General features: G+C 44.2%; 24 non-coding genes and 2 pseudogenes across 24 annotated transcripts; all 26 read left to right on the top strand.

Annotated features, from left to right (window-relative positions):
* Window positions 1–185: 185 nt before the first annotated feature.
* On the top strand, window positions 186–304 carry LOC133432401 (5S ribosomal RNA). The gene has a single exon (XR_009776704.1). It is a non-coding gene; the product is annotated as a 5S ribosomal RNA (ribosomal RNA).
* A 199-nt stretch (window positions 305–503) lies between these two features.
* LOC133432406 (5S ribosomal RNA) lies at window positions 504–622 on the top strand. Its single transcript, XR_009776709.1, has one exon. It is a non-coding gene; the product is annotated as a 5S ribosomal RNA (ribosomal RNA).
* Window positions 623–839: 217 nt separating this feature from the next.
* Window positions 840–958, top strand: LOC133432188 (5S ribosomal RNA). Its single transcript, XR_009776499.1, has one exon. It is a non-coding gene; the product is annotated as a 5S ribosomal RNA (ribosomal RNA).
* A 199-nt stretch (window positions 959–1,157) lies between these two features.
* On the top strand, window positions 1,158–1,276 carry LOC133432350 (5S ribosomal RNA). The gene has a single exon (XR_009776656.1). It is a non-coding gene; the product is annotated as a 5S ribosomal RNA (ribosomal RNA).
* Window positions 1,277–7,495: 6,219 nt separating this feature from the next.
* On the top strand, window positions 7,496–7,614 carry LOC133432135 (5S ribosomal RNA). Its single transcript, XR_009776447.1, has one exon. It is a non-coding gene; the product is annotated as a 5S ribosomal RNA (ribosomal RNA).
* Window positions 7,615–7,813: 199 nt separating this feature from the next.
* On the top strand, window positions 7,814–7,932 carry LOC133432344 (5S ribosomal RNA). Its single transcript, XR_009776651.1, has one exon. It is a non-coding gene; the product is annotated as a 5S ribosomal RNA (ribosomal RNA).
* A 217-nt stretch (window positions 7,933–8,149) lies between these two features.
* On the top strand, window positions 8,150–8,268 carry LOC133432349 (5S ribosomal RNA). Its single transcript, XR_009776655.1, has one exon. It is a non-coding gene; the product is annotated as a 5S ribosomal RNA (ribosomal RNA).
* Window positions 8,269–8,485: 217 nt separating this feature from the next.
* Window positions 8,486–8,604, top strand: LOC133432429 (5S ribosomal RNA; annotated as a pseudogene).
* Window positions 8,605–8,794: 190 nt separating this feature from the next.
* Window positions 8,795–8,913, top strand: LOC133432007 (5S ribosomal RNA). Its single transcript, XR_009776324.1, has one exon. It is a non-coding gene; the product is annotated as a 5S ribosomal RNA (ribosomal RNA).
* Window positions 8,914–9,129: 216 nt separating this feature from the next.
* Window positions 9,130–9,248, top strand: LOC133432438 (5S ribosomal RNA). Its single transcript, XR_009776726.1, has one exon. It is a non-coding gene; the product is annotated as a 5S ribosomal RNA (ribosomal RNA).
* Window positions 9,249–9,447: 199 nt separating this feature from the next.
* Window positions 9,448–9,566, top strand: LOC133432068 (5S ribosomal RNA). Its single transcript, XR_009776383.1, has one exon. It is a non-coding gene; the product is annotated as a 5S ribosomal RNA (ribosomal RNA).
* Window positions 9,567–9,783: 217 nt separating this feature from the next.
* LOC133432428 (5S ribosomal RNA) lies at window positions 9,784–9,902 on the top strand (annotated as a pseudogene).
* Window positions 9,903–10,092: 190 nt separating this feature from the next.
* Window positions 10,093–10,211, top strand: LOC133432440 (5S ribosomal RNA). The gene has a single exon (XR_009776728.1). It is a non-coding gene; the product is annotated as a 5S ribosomal RNA (ribosomal RNA).
* A 216-nt stretch (window positions 10,212–10,427) lies between these two features.
* Window positions 10,428–10,546, top strand: LOC133432163 (5S ribosomal RNA). Its single transcript, XR_009776474.1, has one exon. It is a non-coding gene; the product is annotated as a 5S ribosomal RNA (ribosomal RNA).
* Window positions 10,547–10,745: 199 nt separating this feature from the next.
* Window positions 10,746–10,864, top strand: LOC133432102 (5S ribosomal RNA). Its single transcript, XR_009776416.1, has one exon. It is a non-coding gene; the product is annotated as a 5S ribosomal RNA (ribosomal RNA).
* Window positions 10,865–11,063: 199 nt separating this feature from the next.
* Window positions 11,064–11,182, top strand: LOC133432186 (5S ribosomal RNA). Its single transcript, XR_009776497.1, has one exon. It is a non-coding gene; the product is annotated as a 5S ribosomal RNA (ribosomal RNA).
* Window positions 11,183–11,399: 217 nt separating this feature from the next.
* Window positions 11,400–11,518, top strand: LOC133432347 (5S ribosomal RNA). Its single transcript, XR_009776653.1, has one exon. It is a non-coding gene; the product is annotated as a 5S ribosomal RNA (ribosomal RNA).
* A 199-nt stretch (window positions 11,519–11,717) lies between these two features.
* On the top strand, window positions 11,718–11,836 carry LOC133432363 (5S ribosomal RNA). Its single transcript, XR_009776668.1, has one exon. It is a non-coding gene; the product is annotated as a 5S ribosomal RNA (ribosomal RNA).
* A 199-nt stretch (window positions 11,837–12,035) lies between these two features.
* LOC133432433 (5S ribosomal RNA) lies at window positions 12,036–12,154 on the top strand. The gene has a single exon (XR_009776725.1). It is a non-coding gene; the product is annotated as a 5S ribosomal RNA (ribosomal RNA).
* Window positions 12,155–12,369: 215 nt separating this feature from the next.
* LOC133432294 (5S ribosomal RNA) lies at window positions 12,370–12,488 on the top strand. Its single transcript, XR_009776603.1, has one exon. It is a non-coding gene; the product is annotated as a 5S ribosomal RNA (ribosomal RNA).
* Window positions 12,489–12,687: 199 nt separating this feature from the next.
* On the top strand, window positions 12,688–12,806 carry LOC133432422 (5S ribosomal RNA). Its single transcript, XR_009776724.1, has one exon. It is a non-coding gene; the product is annotated as a 5S ribosomal RNA (ribosomal RNA).
* A 215-nt stretch (window positions 12,807–13,021) lies between these two features.
* On the top strand, window positions 13,022–13,140 carry LOC133432292 (5S ribosomal RNA). Its single transcript, XR_009776600.1, has one exon. It is a non-coding gene; the product is annotated as a 5S ribosomal RNA (ribosomal RNA).
* A 199-nt stretch (window positions 13,141–13,339) lies between these two features.
* On the top strand, window positions 13,340–13,458 carry LOC133432410 (5S ribosomal RNA). Its single transcript, XR_009776713.1, has one exon. It is a non-coding gene; the product is annotated as a 5S ribosomal RNA (ribosomal RNA).
* A 558-nt stretch (window positions 13,459–14,016) lies between these two features.
* Window positions 14,017–14,135, top strand: LOC133432371 (5S ribosomal RNA). The gene has a single exon (XR_009776675.1). It is a non-coding gene; the product is annotated as a 5S ribosomal RNA (ribosomal RNA).
* A 216-nt stretch (window positions 14,136–14,351) lies between these two features.
* Window positions 14,352–14,470, top strand: LOC133432399 (5S ribosomal RNA). The gene has a single exon (XR_009776702.1). It is a non-coding gene; the product is annotated as a 5S ribosomal RNA (ribosomal RNA).
* Window positions 14,471–14,669: 199 nt separating this feature from the next.
* On the top strand, window positions 14,670–14,788 carry LOC133432370 (5S ribosomal RNA). The gene has a single exon (XR_009776674.1). It is a non-coding gene; the product is annotated as a 5S ribosomal RNA (ribosomal RNA).
* Window positions 14,789–15,000: the final 212 nt, after the last annotated feature.

Raw genomic sequence — 15,000 nt, 5'->3', positions numbered from 1 at the left:
CTACCCACACATATTTCAACGTGGTAACAGTGACAGCTCACGTCCTAAAGTGTTTTTCACATGGTTAAGGCACTTTAACTCCAACAAATATGCGCTTCTAAATTATTATCACCAACAAATCAATGACTTATATTCTATGACTTATCTTCAACTCCATATAAGAGGTATTTCAAGCTGCAGCTTCAGCTTACGGCCATACCAGCCTGGATGCGCCCGATCTCGTCTGATCTCGGAAGCTAAGCAGCGTCGGGCCTGGTTAGGACTTTGATGGGAGACCGCCTGGGAATACCAGGTGCTGTAAGCTTTTTCAACCAGCAGAGAGCGCTCTCGCTTAATCTACCCACACATATTTCAACGTGGTAACAGCGACAGCTCACGTCCTAAAGTGTTTTGCACATGGTTAAGGCACTTTAACTCCAACAAATAAAACCAACAAATCAATGACTTATATTCTATGACTTATCTTCAACTCCATATAAGAGGTATTTCAAGCTGCAGCTTCTGCTAACGGCCATACCAGCCTGGATGCGCCCGATCTCGTCTGATCTCGGAAGCTAAGCAGGGTCGGCCCTGGTTAGTACTTGGTTGGGAGACCGCCTGGGAATACCAGGTGCTGTAACCTTTTTCAACCTGCAGAGAACGCTCTCGCTTAATCTACCCACATATATTTCAACGTGGTAACAGCGACAGCTCACGTCCTAAAGTGATTTGCACATGGTTAAGGCACTTTAACTCCAACAAATAAGCGCTTCTAAATTATTATCACCAACAAATCAATGACTTATATTATATGACTTATCTTCAACTCCATATAAGAGGTATTTCAAGCTGCAGCTTCAGCTTACGGCCATACCATCCTGGATGCGCCCGATCTCGTCTGATCTCGGAAGCTAAGCAGGGTCAGGCCTGGTTAGTACTTGGATGGGACACCGCCTGGGAATACCAGGTGCTGTAAGCTTTTTCAACCAGCAGAGAGCGCTCTCGCTTAATCTACCCACACATATTTCAACGTGGTAAGAGCGACAGCTCACGTCCTAAAGTGTTTTGCACATGGTTAAGGCACTTTAACTCCAACAAATAAAACCAACAAATCAATGACTTATATTCTATGACTTATCTTCAACTCCATATAAGAAGTATTTCAAGCTGCAGCTTCTGCTTATGGCCATACCAGCCTGGATGCGCCCGATCTCGTCTGATCTCAGAAGCTAAGCAGGGTCGGGCCTGGTTAGTACTTGGATGGGAGACTGCCTGGGAATACCAGGTGCTGTAAGCATTTTCTTTTTTTTTTTTTTTTTTATTGATCTTTTTATAGGAAACAACATACAATGAAAACATGGAAATCTGTAGTCAAACACACGCATTATACATTGTCTCCTTTTTTTTTTTTTTTTTTTAAAACACACAAAACCTAACTAAGGAACAGAGTCTCTGTAGCGTTAAATAATAAATAAACAGATGAGCAAGAAATGATCAAAGGAGGAAAGTAATGTATGAGCAAAAATGCATACAAAAAACAAATGCAGTGGTGAATGTAGATGCCCATAAGTGCTATCCCATTAACTGGAAATAAATAAAACATAAAAAAAACAAATTAAGGAGATGAAAAGAAAATTAAGGGAGGGGGGGGTCAGTCGGTGGGTAGAGTCTTCAACGCGGTAAAGTGGTCTATGAAAGATTGCCATTTGCGAACGAATTTAGCTGCGTTGCCTTTTAAAGAGTATCTCACCTTCTCCAATTTAAGAAAAAACATAACATCACTAAGCCAAATAGAAATAGACAGGGACTTGGGGGATTTCCATAGAAGTAAGATACGACGTCTTGCTAAAAGGGATGTGAAAGCCAATACTTCTGACTGTGTGGGGCTGATATGTGAGGAGTCAACAGTGAGTCCGAATATTGCTAAGAGAGGGGCCATAACAACTTTTTTACCTAGAACTTTAGACATGATCACAGAATAATCACTCCAAAATTTCTGTAACCTAGGACAGGAGAAAAACATATGACTTAAATTGCATGGAGAACCCTGGCATCTGTCGCATAGGTCTGCAACATTCGGATATATTTCCGATAATCGGGATTTTGATAGGTGGGCTCTATGCAGCACCTTAAATTGAATAAGTTCAAATCTAGCGCAAGGCGTGCTAGATCGTATGCTACGGATAGCTTTATCCCACAGCTCCCCTGTGAAGTCAAGGCCCAACTCTCGTCCCCAACCCTCCCGAGCTTTATCTACAGAATGATCATCAAATGTCATACACAGTGTATATATCTTAGATATCAGAGATTTTTGACTGAGTTTCATTGTTAGAAGATCATCCCACGGTTGGTTAGCAGGAAGGGAAGGGAAGCATGGAAACAGAGCAGAGGCGCAGTGTCGAAGCTGGAAGTAGCGAAACAAATGGGAGGCAGGCAAATTGAACTTTGACCTCAGATCTGAAAATGTGGAAAAGATACCATCCTTATATAGATCCCTGAAGTGCTTAATGCCCCGGTTGTACCAAATCATAAAAGTGGTGTCTATTAGTGATGGAGGGAACAGATGATTCTTAGTAACAGGTGTATAGATGGATGGAGAAGCAAATTTAAAGTGGCGCCTAAACTGTGACCAAATCTTAAGGGAGGAAAGCACCACAGGGCTATTTGTAAACTTAGAGGGATTCAATGGTAAAGAGGAGGAGAATAGGGCCGTTACAGAGGATGAAGAGAGTGACTGAGCCTCCAATCTGCACCATAATAACTCAGGAGACTGAAGCCAATAAATTAGTTTGTGAATATGCGCTGACCAATAGTAAAGCATAAAGTTTGGTAGTGCTAGACCCCCATTAAATTTAAATTTTTGGAGAAGCGAATACCTCACTCTGGGTGTCTTACCGGCCCATAAAAAGTTGGAAACAATTTGGTCAAGTGATTTAAAAAAAGATTTTGGTAGAAATAAAGGAGTGCATTGGAACAAAAAAAGAAATTTAGGCAATACAGTCATTTTCACTGTGTTAATTCTTCCTATCAGCGACAGTGGTAGGGAGTTCCACCTCTGTAAGTCCGCCTTCACTCGAGTTACCAGTGAGGAAAAATTAGCGGTGAAAAGAGAGGGCAGAGTGCGGGTCACATTAATCCCTAAGTATCTAAAGCCCGACGGGCTGAGTTTAAAGGGGATATCAGATTGTTTGAGTTGTAAAGCAGAGGAGTTTATGGGGAAGCATTCACACTTGTGAAGATTGACCTTATAGCCGGAGAAGGATCCATAATTCTTCAACAGAGATAATATTGGTGCGATGCTGGTTAAAGGGTCAGATACATATAAAAGGAGGTCGTCTGCATAAAGTGACAATTTAAGTTCCACATTGGACCTAGAGACTCCGCGAAATAGAGGAAGAGTTCTTAAAGCAATTGAAAGTGGTTCGACGGATAGAGCGAATAGCAAAGGGGAGAGAGGGCAGCCCTGTCTCGTGCCACGTGATAATGTAAAATAAGTGGAGTAGTTGTCATTGGTGTGAATGCTGGCCTGAGGGGAAGTGTAAAGAAGTCTAATCCACGATATAAACCTGTGTCCAAATCCGAATTTATGAAGTGTTGCAAAAAGATAGTTAAATTCGACATGATCAAAAGCTTTCTCAGCATCAATTGCGCTAACAACTTCAGGGAGTGGAGAAGAATCTTTAGAGAGAATCACATTAAGAAGTGTACGAACATTATAGAAGAGCTGGCGTCCCTTGATGAAACCATTCTGCTCCTCAGATATGATGCTAGGAAGGATCTTATCAAGACGAATTGCTAGTGCTTTGGCTAAAATTTTGACATCTACATTCAGTAAGGACAAGGGCCTATAAGAAGTGCATGATTCAGGGTCTTTGTCCTTCTTCAAAAGGAGGGCAATAGACGCCTGCATTAAAGAGGGAGGCAATGAGCCATGATCAAGGGACTCATTGTACATTGAAAGTAAAAGGGGGGCTAATTTGTCTTTGAATTTTTTGAAAAACTCAGCTCCGAACCCATCGGGACCAGGGGCCTTGTTGCTTTGCGTAGCTTCAATGGCGGCGGCAATTTCTTGCAAGCTGAAAGGAGCATCGAGGCCATTAGCCACATCCAAATTAATAGTAGGGACAGTGATATTATCAAGAAAGGAGGTCATTTCTGCTGTGTCAAGTGGAGATTCTGACTCATAGAGAGAGGAGTAGTATGATTTAAAAATTGTGTTGATGGCGATTCGATCGGTGGTAAGTGTGCCATTAGAATCTCTAATGCTGGGAATCAGTCTCGACGTTGCTTGCCTTTTTAATTGGTGAGCCAATAACCTGCTTGGTTTATCGCCGTGTTCATAATAGTTGGCATGAGCGCGTAATAGGAGCCGTTCAGAATCAGCTGTCGCTATAAGATCGAATTTTGACTGCAAATCAAGCCGTTGTTTCAGTAAACTCGGACTCGGGTTAACTGAGTTTAGTCTGTCTGTGTCCTGAATTTTAGATGTGAGCTCCTGTAATTTAGCCCTGCGGATTTTACTGGCGTATGCTGAATAAGAAATAATCTGTCCTCGCAAATATGCTTTGAGTGATTCCCATACTAGCGAAAAACTGGTAGAATCTGTTTTGTTTAATGCATTGAAATCATCTATTGAAGCAGATATAGAGACATTAAATGCATCGTCGGATAAAAGCAATGGATTAAACCTCCAGGGAGAAGAAAAACGGGGGCGCTCAGACCATGTTATATTCAAAGTTAGAGGGGTGTGATCCGAAATAACAATTGGGTGGTATACGACAGAAGTAACTTTGGGGAGAAGAGAGCCATCAACAAAAAAATAGTCAATACGTGAATATGACTGATGTACTTGTGAAAAAAAAGAGAATTCCTTATCTCCAGGATGTGAGACCCTCCACGGATCAACAAGCCCGTTCTTGACTGTAAAATCGGTAATAGATTTTGACATAGAGGATTGAGTCAAAGTACGAGGATTCGAACGGTCCAAAGAAGGATTAATAACACAATTCAGATCACCGCCCAGTATTGTAATATGCGTATTTAAGAAAGGGAGGTTGCCAAACAGCCTATCCGTAAAATTGGGGTCATCAAAATTAGGGGCATATATATTCACCAACAATACAGGGTTACAGTATAGAGTGCCCGCAACAATAAGATATCTACCATTCTTATCGGATATTGTCCTGGAGACGGAGAAATTGACTCTTTTGTTGATCAAAATTGCTACTCCTCTAGACCTAGAATCAAAATTTGAATGAAAAATATCACCCACCCAAGCTCGTTTGAGTCTGCAATTATCTTTATTTCGCAAATGAGTTTCCTGAAGGAAAGCTATGTCAGTGTCCAAGCGTTTCAAATGTGAAAAAATCTTTGATCGCTTAATTGGATTATTCACACCTTTCACATTCCAGCTAGTGAATGTAATGTTTGATCCAGTATCAAGCTTGCGCAGATTACGATCGTTCATAGGCATTCTCTGAGAGAAAATAAGACCGACTCACCCACCACCAGAGGAGATATAAGGAAAAGAGGTAAAAGGGAAAACCAAAACAAACAAAACTCAGGAGTATATACATACCTACAGAGACAAAAAGCCAACATCCCATAACCCCCGCCCACCCACCCAGCGCACATTAGATGATCCCATCCCCAAACGATGGAAACAGCCGTGCTGGCTTCAAAGGAAGCCATTCTCGAAAAGAGATGCTTTCGACTATAAAGCTAAATACAAAAACAAAAACAAAATTAGCTCCTGCAGAGTTAAACCCTTAAAAAAAAAAAATAATAAAATATGAGGCATATGAAACCATCAATCTAAGCCATTCTGACGATCGCTGTCTTGTCAGGGTAACAACAAACGTAAATTAGGGAGATCTTTGGCCTATAGAACAATAATATATACATATATGCACTCACACACCCACACAGACACGCACACACATGCACACAATTTAAGCAAAGACAGGGGTGCGTGCATATTTTCTTATCAAGGCATCATACCAGAGAAATGATTAGGCCATCAATTTAAAACAGTGTTGTTCCCATTGATAGTTAGAAGAGAAAAGAAAAAAAAATAAATAAATAAATAAAAAATAAAAAATTACGACATAAAGTCCCATTTTCTGAATTGACTCAGTCACTCACCCCGGGCCAGAGTCCCGCACGGACATCAAGCTGGATAAGTCGTCCCAGAAAACTAGCTGGTAGTCACTTTTTTTATTTTCCTGATGAATGCCAGGGCTTCATCTGGCGACGTGAAGTCACGTTGCTGGCCATCATGGGTTACACGCAGCCGGGCGGGATACAGCAATCCATACCGGACTCCTTCAATCTCCCGCAGCTGACGGCGCACGTCATTAAAGGCAGCGCGCGCCCGCGCTGTCTTGGCTGTGTGATCCGGGAACACGGAGATGCTCATACCCCGGACTTTGATCTGCTGCCGCTCTCTCGCCTTTCTCAGGATGTCAGCGCAGTCGGTGTAATAATGCAGCCTGGCCACTATTGCGCGGGGCCGCTCCCCGGGCTTCGGTCTCGGCATGAGGGTGCGGTGGGCTCTGTCCACCACCGGCTCAGCGTCGAGGGAGAAGGCTTCCGCCAATAGCCTGGAAACACCGGCTGCAGATGAAGAGTCAGGATCCTCCTCCGGGACGCCAATAATCCGTACGTTCTGCCGACGAGACCTTGACTCCAAATCCTCGCATCTGTCCTCCAGCCTCACATATTCTTTCGACAAGTGATCCACTTTTTTCTGGAGAGCAACGATGTCGTCTGAGCAGCTTGAGACGGACAGCTCCATCCCAGCGACCGTGGTCGCGAGACCCGCGACGTCCGCCTTCATGGAGGAAATACTGCCAGAAAGATCGGCTTTAAGAGAAAGCAGCTCGGACTTAATGGACGTTAAATTATCGGTAAGTGCTGCCTGAAGCTCTGACCGAAATATAGCTGCAACATCATTGCGGAGAGCGGAGAGGAGTTCGGTTTTAAGCCGGCTGAACTCCGCAGCTGGAACCTGCGCAGCGCAGGTGCTCTCCGGAGGAGGGGAATCACCGCGGGGCGAGGAGACGGCATGAGCAGCAGGCCGCGGGTTAGCTGGAGGGTTATTCCCCGCTTTGAAGGACTTTGGAGGCATTTCCGTGGTAAGTTGTCGAAGTAACCGCGTTGAAAATAATTTAGTTAAAACCAAAGCCGTGGGAGTGATGCAAAAAGTGCCTATAAATGTTGAATTAAAATTAACCCTGCAGGAGCTCCGCTAATCACGTCTCACCCGATGTACAGCTAAGCCGGAAGCCTCGCTGTAAGCATTTTCAACCAGCAGAGAGCACTCTCGCTTAATCTACCCACACATATTTCAACGTGGTAACAGCGACAGCTCACGTCCAAAAGTGTTTTTCACATGGTTAAGGCACTTTAACTCCAACAAATAAACGCTTCTAAATTATTATCACCAACAAATCAATGACTTATTATATGACTTATCTTCAACTCCATATAAGAGGTATTTCAAGCAGCAGCTTCTGCTTACGGCCATACCAGCCTGGATGCGCCCGATCTCGTCTGATCTCGGAAGCTAAGCAGGGTCGGGCCTGGTTAGTACTTGGATGGGAGACCGCCTGGGAATACCAGGTGCTGTAAGTATTTTCAACCAGCAGAGAGCGCTCTCGCTTAATCTACCCACACATATTTCAACGTGGTAACAGCGACAGCTCACGTCCTAAAGTGTTTTGCACATGGTTAAGGCACTTTAACTCCAACAAATAAAACCAACAAATCAATGACTTATATTCTATGACTTATCTTCAACTCCATATAAGAGGTATTTCAAGCTGCAGCTTCTGCTTACGGCCATACCAGCCTGGATGCGCCCGATCTCGTCTGATCTCGGAAGCTAAGTAGGGTCGGGCCTGGTTAGGACTTGGATGGGAGACCGCCTGGGAATACCAGGTGCTGTAAGCTTTTTCAACCAGCAGAGAGCGCTCTCGCTTAATCTACCCACACATATTTCAACGTGGTAACAGCGACAGCTCACGTCCTAAAGTCTTTTTCACATGGTTAAGGCACTTTAACTCCAACAAATATGCGCTTCTAAATTATTATCACCAACAAATCAATGACTTATATTATATGACTTATCTTCAACTCCATATAAGAGGTATTTCAAGCTGCAGCTTCAGCTTACGGCCATACCAGCCTGGATGCTCCCGATCTCGTCTGATCTCGGAAGCTAAGTAGGGTCGGGCCTGGTTAGGACTTGGATGGGAGACCGCCTGGGAATACCAGGTGCTGTAAGCTTTTTCAACCAGCAGAGAACGCTCTTGCTTAATCTACCCACACATATTTCAACGTGGTAACAGCGACAGCTCACGTCCTAAAGTGTTTTGCACATAGTTAAGGCACCTTAACTCCAACAAATAAGAGCTTCTAAATTATTATCACCAACAAATCAATGACATATATTCTATGACTTATCTTCAACTCCATATAAGATGTATTTCAAGCTGCAGCTTCTGCTTACGGCCATACCAGCCTGGATGCGCCTGATCTCGTCTGATCTCGGAAGCTAAGCAGGGTCGGGCCTGGTTAGTACTTCGATGGGAGACTGCCTGGGAATACCAGGTGCTGAAAAAGCTTTTTCAACCAGCAGAGAACGCTCTCGCTTAATCTACCCACACATATTTCAACGTGGTAACAGCGACAGCTCACGTCCTGAAGTGTTTTGCACATGGTTACTCCAACAAATAAAACCAACAAATCAATGACTTATATTCTATGACTTATCTTCAACTCCATATAAGAGGTATTTCAAGCTGCAGCTTCTGCTTACGGCCATACCAGCCTGGATGCGCCCGATCTCATCTGATCTCGGAAGCTAAGCAGGGTCGGGCCTGGTTAGTACTTGGATGGGAGACCGCCTGGGAATACCAGGTGCTGTAAGCTTTTTCAACCAGCAGAGAACGCTCTTGCTTAATCTACCCACACATATTTCAACGTGGTAACAGCGACAGCTCACGTCCTAAAGTGTTTTGCACATGGTTAAGGCACTTTAACTCCAACAAATAAGCGCTTCTAAATTATTATCACCAACAAATCATGACTTATATTATATGACTTATCTTCAACTCCATATAAGAGGTATTTCAAGCTGCAGCTTCAGCTTACGGCCATACCAGCCTGGATGCGCCCGATCTCGTCTGATCTCGGAAGCTAAGCAGGGTCGGGCCTGGTTAGTACTTGGATGGGAGACCGCCTGGGAATACCAGGTGCTGTAAGCTTTTTCAACCAGCAGAGAGCGCTCTCGCTTAATCTACCTACACATATTTCAACGTGGTAACAGCGACAGCTCACGTCCTAAAGTGTTTTGCACATGGTTAAGGCACTTTAACTCCAACAAATAAAACCAACAAATCAATGACTTATATTCTATGACTTATCTTCAACTCCATATAAGAGGTATTTCAAGCTGCAGCTTCTGCTTACGGCCATACCAGCCTGGATGCGCCCGATCTCGTCTGATCTCGGAAGCTAAGCAGGGTCGGGCCTGGTTAGTACTTGGATGGGAGACCGCTTGGGAATACCAGGTGCTGTAAGCTTTTTCAACCAGCAGAGAACGCTCTTGCTTAATCTACCCACACATATTTCAACGTGGTAACAGCGACAGCTCACGTCCTAAAGTGTTTTGCACATAATTAAGGCACCTTAACTCCAACAAATAAGCGCTTCTAAATTATTATCACCAACAAATCAATGACATATATTCTATGACTTATCTTCAACTCCATATAAGATGTATTTCAAGCTGCAGCTTCTGCTTACGGCCATACCAGCCTGGATGCGCCTGATCTCGTCTGATCTCGGAAGCTAAGCAGGGTCGGGCCTGGTTAGTACTTCGATGGGAGACTGCCTGGGAATACCAGGTGCTGAAAAAGCTTTTTCAACCAGCAGAGAACGCTCTCGCTTAATCTACCGACACATATTTCAACGTGGTAACAGCGACCGCTCACGTCCTAAAGTGTTTTGCACATGGTTACTCCAACAAATAAAACCAACAAATCAATGACTTATATTCTATGACTTATCTTCAACTCCATATAAGAGGTATTTCAAGCAGCAGCTTCTGCTTACGGCCATACCAGCCTGGATGCGCCCGATCTCATCTGATCTCGGAAGCTAAGCAGGGTCGGGCCTGGTTAGTACTTGGATGGGAGACCGCCTGGGAATACCAGGTGCTGTAAGCTTTTTCAACCTGCAGAGAGCGCTCTCGCTTAATCTACCCACACATATTTCAACGTGGTAACAGCGACAGCTCACGTCCTAAAGTGTTTTGCACATGGTTAAGGCACTTTAACTCCAACAAATAAGCGCTTCTAAATTATTATCACCAACAAATCAATGACTTGTATTATATACTTATCTTCAACTCCATATAAGAAGTATTTCAAGCTGCAGCTTCAGCTTACGGCCATACCAGCCTGGATGCGCCCGATCTTGTCTGATCTCGGAAGCTAAGCAGGATCGGGCCTGGTTAGTACTTGGATGGGAGACCGCCTGGGAATACCAGGTGCTGTAAGCTTTTTCAACCAGCAGAGAGCGCTCTCGCTTAATCTACCCACACATATTTCAACGTGGTAACAGCGACAGCTCACGTCCTAAAGTGTTTTCCACATGGTTAAGGCACTTTAACTCCAACAAATAAAACCAACAGATCAATGACTTATATTCTATGACTTATCTTCAACTCCATATAAGAGGTATTTCAAGCTGCAGCTTCTGCTTACGGCCATACCAGCCTGGATGCGCCCGATCTCGTCTGATCTCGGAAGCTAAGCAGGGTCGGGCCTGGTTAGTACTTGGATGGGAGACCGCCTGGGAATACCAGGTGCTGTAAGTTTTTTCAACCTGCAGAGAGCGGTCTCGCTTAATCTACCCACACATATTTCAACGTGGTAACAGCGACAGCTCCCGTCCTAAAGTGTTTTGCACATGGTTAAGGCACTTTAACTCCAACAAATAAAACCAACAAATCAATGACTTATATGCTATGACTTATCTTCAACTCCATATAAGAGGTATTTCAAGCTGCAGCTTCTGCTTACGGCCATACCAGCCTGGATGCGCACGATCTCGTCTGATCTCGGAAGCTAAGCAGGGTCGGGCCTGGTTAGTACTTGGATGGGAGACCGCCTGGGAATACCAGGTGCTGTAAGCTTTTTCAACCTGCAGAGAGCACTCTCGCTTAATCTACCCACACATATTTCAACGTGGTAACAGCGACAGCTCACGTCCTAAAGTGTTTTGCACATGGTTAAGGCACTTTAACTCCAACAAATAAGCGCTTCTAAATTATTATCACCAACAAATCAATGACTTATATTATACGACTTATCTTCAACTCCATATAAGAGGTATTTCAAGCTGCAGCGTCTGCATAGGGCCATACCAGCCTGGATGCGCCCGAACTCGTCTGATCTCGGAAGCTAAGCAGGGTCGGGCCTGGTTAGTACTTGGATGGGAGACCGCCTGGGAATACCAGGTGCTGTAAGCTTTTTCCACCAGCAGAGAGGGCTCTCGCTTAATCTACCCGCACATATTTCAACGTGCTAACAGCGACAGCTCTCGTCCTAAAGTCTTTTGCACATGGTTAAGGCACTTTAACTCCAACAAATAAAACCAACAAATCAATGACATATATTCTATGACTTATCTTCAACTCCATATAAGAGGTATTTCAAGCTGCAACTTCTGATCACGGCCATACCAGCCTGGATGCGCCCGATCTCGTCTGATCTCGGAAGCTAAGCAGGGTCTGGCCTGGTTAGTACTTGGGTGGGAGACCGCCTGGGAATACCAGGTGCTGTAATCTTTTTCAACCAGCAGAGAACGCTCTCGCTTAATTTAGCCACACATATTTCAACGTGGTAACAGCGACAGCTCACGTCCTAAAGTGTTTTGCACATGGTTAAGGCACTTTAACTCCAACAAATAAAACCAACAAATCAATGACTTATATTCTATGACTTATCTTCAACTCCATATAAGAGGTATTTCAAGCAGCAGCTTCTGCTTACGGCCATACCAGCCTGGATGCGCCCGATCTCGTCTGATCTCGGAAGCTAAGCAGGGTCGGGCCTGGTTAGTACTTGGATGGGAGACCGCCTGGGAATACCAGGTGCTGTAAGCTTTTTCAACCAGCAGAGAACGCTCTCGCTTAATCTACCCACACATATTTCAACGTGGTAACAGCGACAGCTCACGTCCTAAAGTGTTTTGCACATGGTTAAGGCACTTTAACTCCAACAAATAAGCGCTTCTAAATTATTATCACCAACAAATCAATGACTTATATTATGACTTATCTTCAACTCCATATCAGACGTATTTCAAGCTGCAGCTTCTGCTTAAGGCCATACCAGCCTGGATGCGCCCGATCTCGTCTGATCTCGGAAGCTAAGCAGGGTCGGGCCTGGTCAGTACTTGGATGGGAGACCGCCTGGGAATACCAGGTGCTGTAAGCTTTTTCAACCAGCAGAGAGCGCTCTCGCTTAATCTAACCACAAATATTTCAACGTGGTAACAGCGACAGCTCACGTCCTAAAGTGTTTTGCACATGGTTAAGGCACTTTAACTCCAACAAATAAAACCAACAAATCAATGACTTATATTCTATGACTTATCTTCAACTCCATATAAGAGGTATTTCAAGCAGCAGCTTCTGCTTACGGCCATACCAGCCTGGATGCGCCCGATCTCGTCTGATCTCGGAAGCTAAGCAGGGTCGGGCCTGGTTAGTACTTGGATGGGAGACCGCCTGGGAATACCAGGTGCTGTAAGCTTTTTCAACCAGCAGAGAACGCTCTCGCTTAATCTACCCACACATATTTCAACGTGGTAACAGCGACAGCTCACGTCCTAAAGTGTTTTGCACATGGTTAAGGCACTTTAACTCCAACAAATAAGCGCTTCTAAATTATTATCACCAACAAATCAATGACTTATATTATGACTTATCTTCAACTCCATATCAGACGTATTTCAAGCTGCAGCTTCTGCTTAAGGCCATACCAGCCTGGATGCGCCCGATCTCGTCTGATCTCGGAAGCTAAGCAGGGTCGGGCCTGGTCAGTACTTGGATGGGAGACCGCCTGGGAATACCAGGTGCTGTAAGCTTTTTCAACCAGCAGAGAGCGCTCTCGCTTAATCTAACCACAAATATTTCAACGTGGTAACAGCGACAGCTCACGTCCTAAAGTGTTTTGCACATGGTTAAGGCACTTTAACTCCGACAAATAAAACCAACAAATCAATGACTTATATTCTATGACTTATCTTCAACTCCATATAAGAGGTATTTCAAGCTGCAGCATCTGCTTACGGCCATACCAGCCTGGATGCGCCCGATCTCGTCTGATCTCGGAAGCTAAGCAGGGTCGGGCCTGGTTAGTACTTGGATGGGAGACCGCCTGGGAATACCAGGTGCTGTAAGCTTTTTCAACCAGCAGAGAACGCTCTCGCTTAATCTACCCACACATATTTCAACGTGGTAACAGCGACAGCTCACGTCCTAAAGTGTTTTTCACATGGTTAAGGCACTTTAACTCCAACAAATAAGCGCTTCTAAATTATTATCACCAACAAATCAATGACTTGTATTATATAACTTATCTTATTTTATTTTTTTATTTTTTCGTTTATTTCGGCATGTTTATATAGACACATTTCATCTCCAGAACATTATACATTGCATACTCAGCACATGACGAAAAGGGTACGGGAGAAGCTGACGCTTATCAAAGTCCCGCCCCGTTCTATGTAAGATTCATGATCACATCAACAACAGAATTCAGTAAGATACATAGTTTACCACATAGCAATTTGTCTAATTTCATCCTTCACAGTCCAGATAGCATGTATGTTTGTACACGTGTCCAGTCCACTCATCCTGATCACCGTTCCTGTGATTTACTACTGTGTCCACTGTTCAGTTATTTTAATGTCCAAGCCTCTTTTAACTCCATATCAGAGGTATTTCAAGCAGCAGCTTCTGCTTACGGCCATACCAGCCTGGATGCGCCCGATCTCGTCTGATCTCGGAAGCTAAGCAGGGTCGGGAATGGTTAGTACTTGGATGGGAGACCGCCTGGGAATACCAGGTGCTGTAAGCTTTTTCAACCAGCAGAGAACGCTCTCGCTTAATCTACCCACACATATTTCAACGTGGTAACAGCGACAGCTCACGTCCTAAAGTGTTTTGCACATGGTTAAGGCACTTTAACTCCAACAAATAAGCGCTTCTAAATTATTATCACCAACAAATCATGACTTATATTATATGACTTATCTTCAACTCCATATAAGAGGTATTTCAAGCTGCAGCTTCAGCTTACGGCCATACCAGCCTGGATGCGCCCGATCTCGTCTGATCTCGGAAGCTAAGCAGGGTCGGGCCTGGTTAGTACTTGGATGGGAGACCGCCTGGGAATACCAGGTGCTGTAAGCTTTTTCAACCAGCAGAGAGCGCTCTCGCTTAATCTACCTTCACATATTTCAACGTGGTAACAGCGACAGCTCACGTCCTAAAGTGTTTTGCAAATGGTTAAGGCACTTTAACTCCAACAAATAAAACCAACAAATCAATGACTTATATTCTATGACTTATCTTCAACTCCATATAAGAGGTATTTCAAGCAGCAGCTTCTGCTTACGGCCATACCAGCCTGGATGCGCCCGATCTCGTCTGATCTCGGAAGCTAAGCAGGGTCGGGAATGGTTAGTACTTGGATGGGAGACCGCCTGGGAATACCAGGTGCTGTAAGCTTTTTCAACCAGCAGAGAACGCTCTCGCTTAATCTACCCACACATATTTCAACGTGGTAACAGCGACAGCTCACGTCCTAAAGTGTTTTGCACATGGTTAAGGCACTTTAACTCCAACAAATAAGCGCTTCTAAATTATTATCACCAACAAATCATGACTTATATTATATGACTTATCTTCAACTCCATATAAGAGGTATTTCAAGCTGCAGC

The sequence above is a fragment of the Cololabis saira genome, unplaced genomic scaffold (genome assembly GCF_033807715.1).
Source record: "Cololabis saira isolate AMF1-May2022 unplaced genomic scaffold, fColSai1.1 scf042, whole genome shotgun sequence".
NCBI lineage: Eukaryota > Metazoa > Chordata > Actinopteri > Beloniformes > Belonidae > Cololabis > Cololabis saira.
The sequence above is the reverse complement of the archived record's forward strand: the minus strand, read 5'-3'. Positions and strand labels throughout refer to the sequence as shown.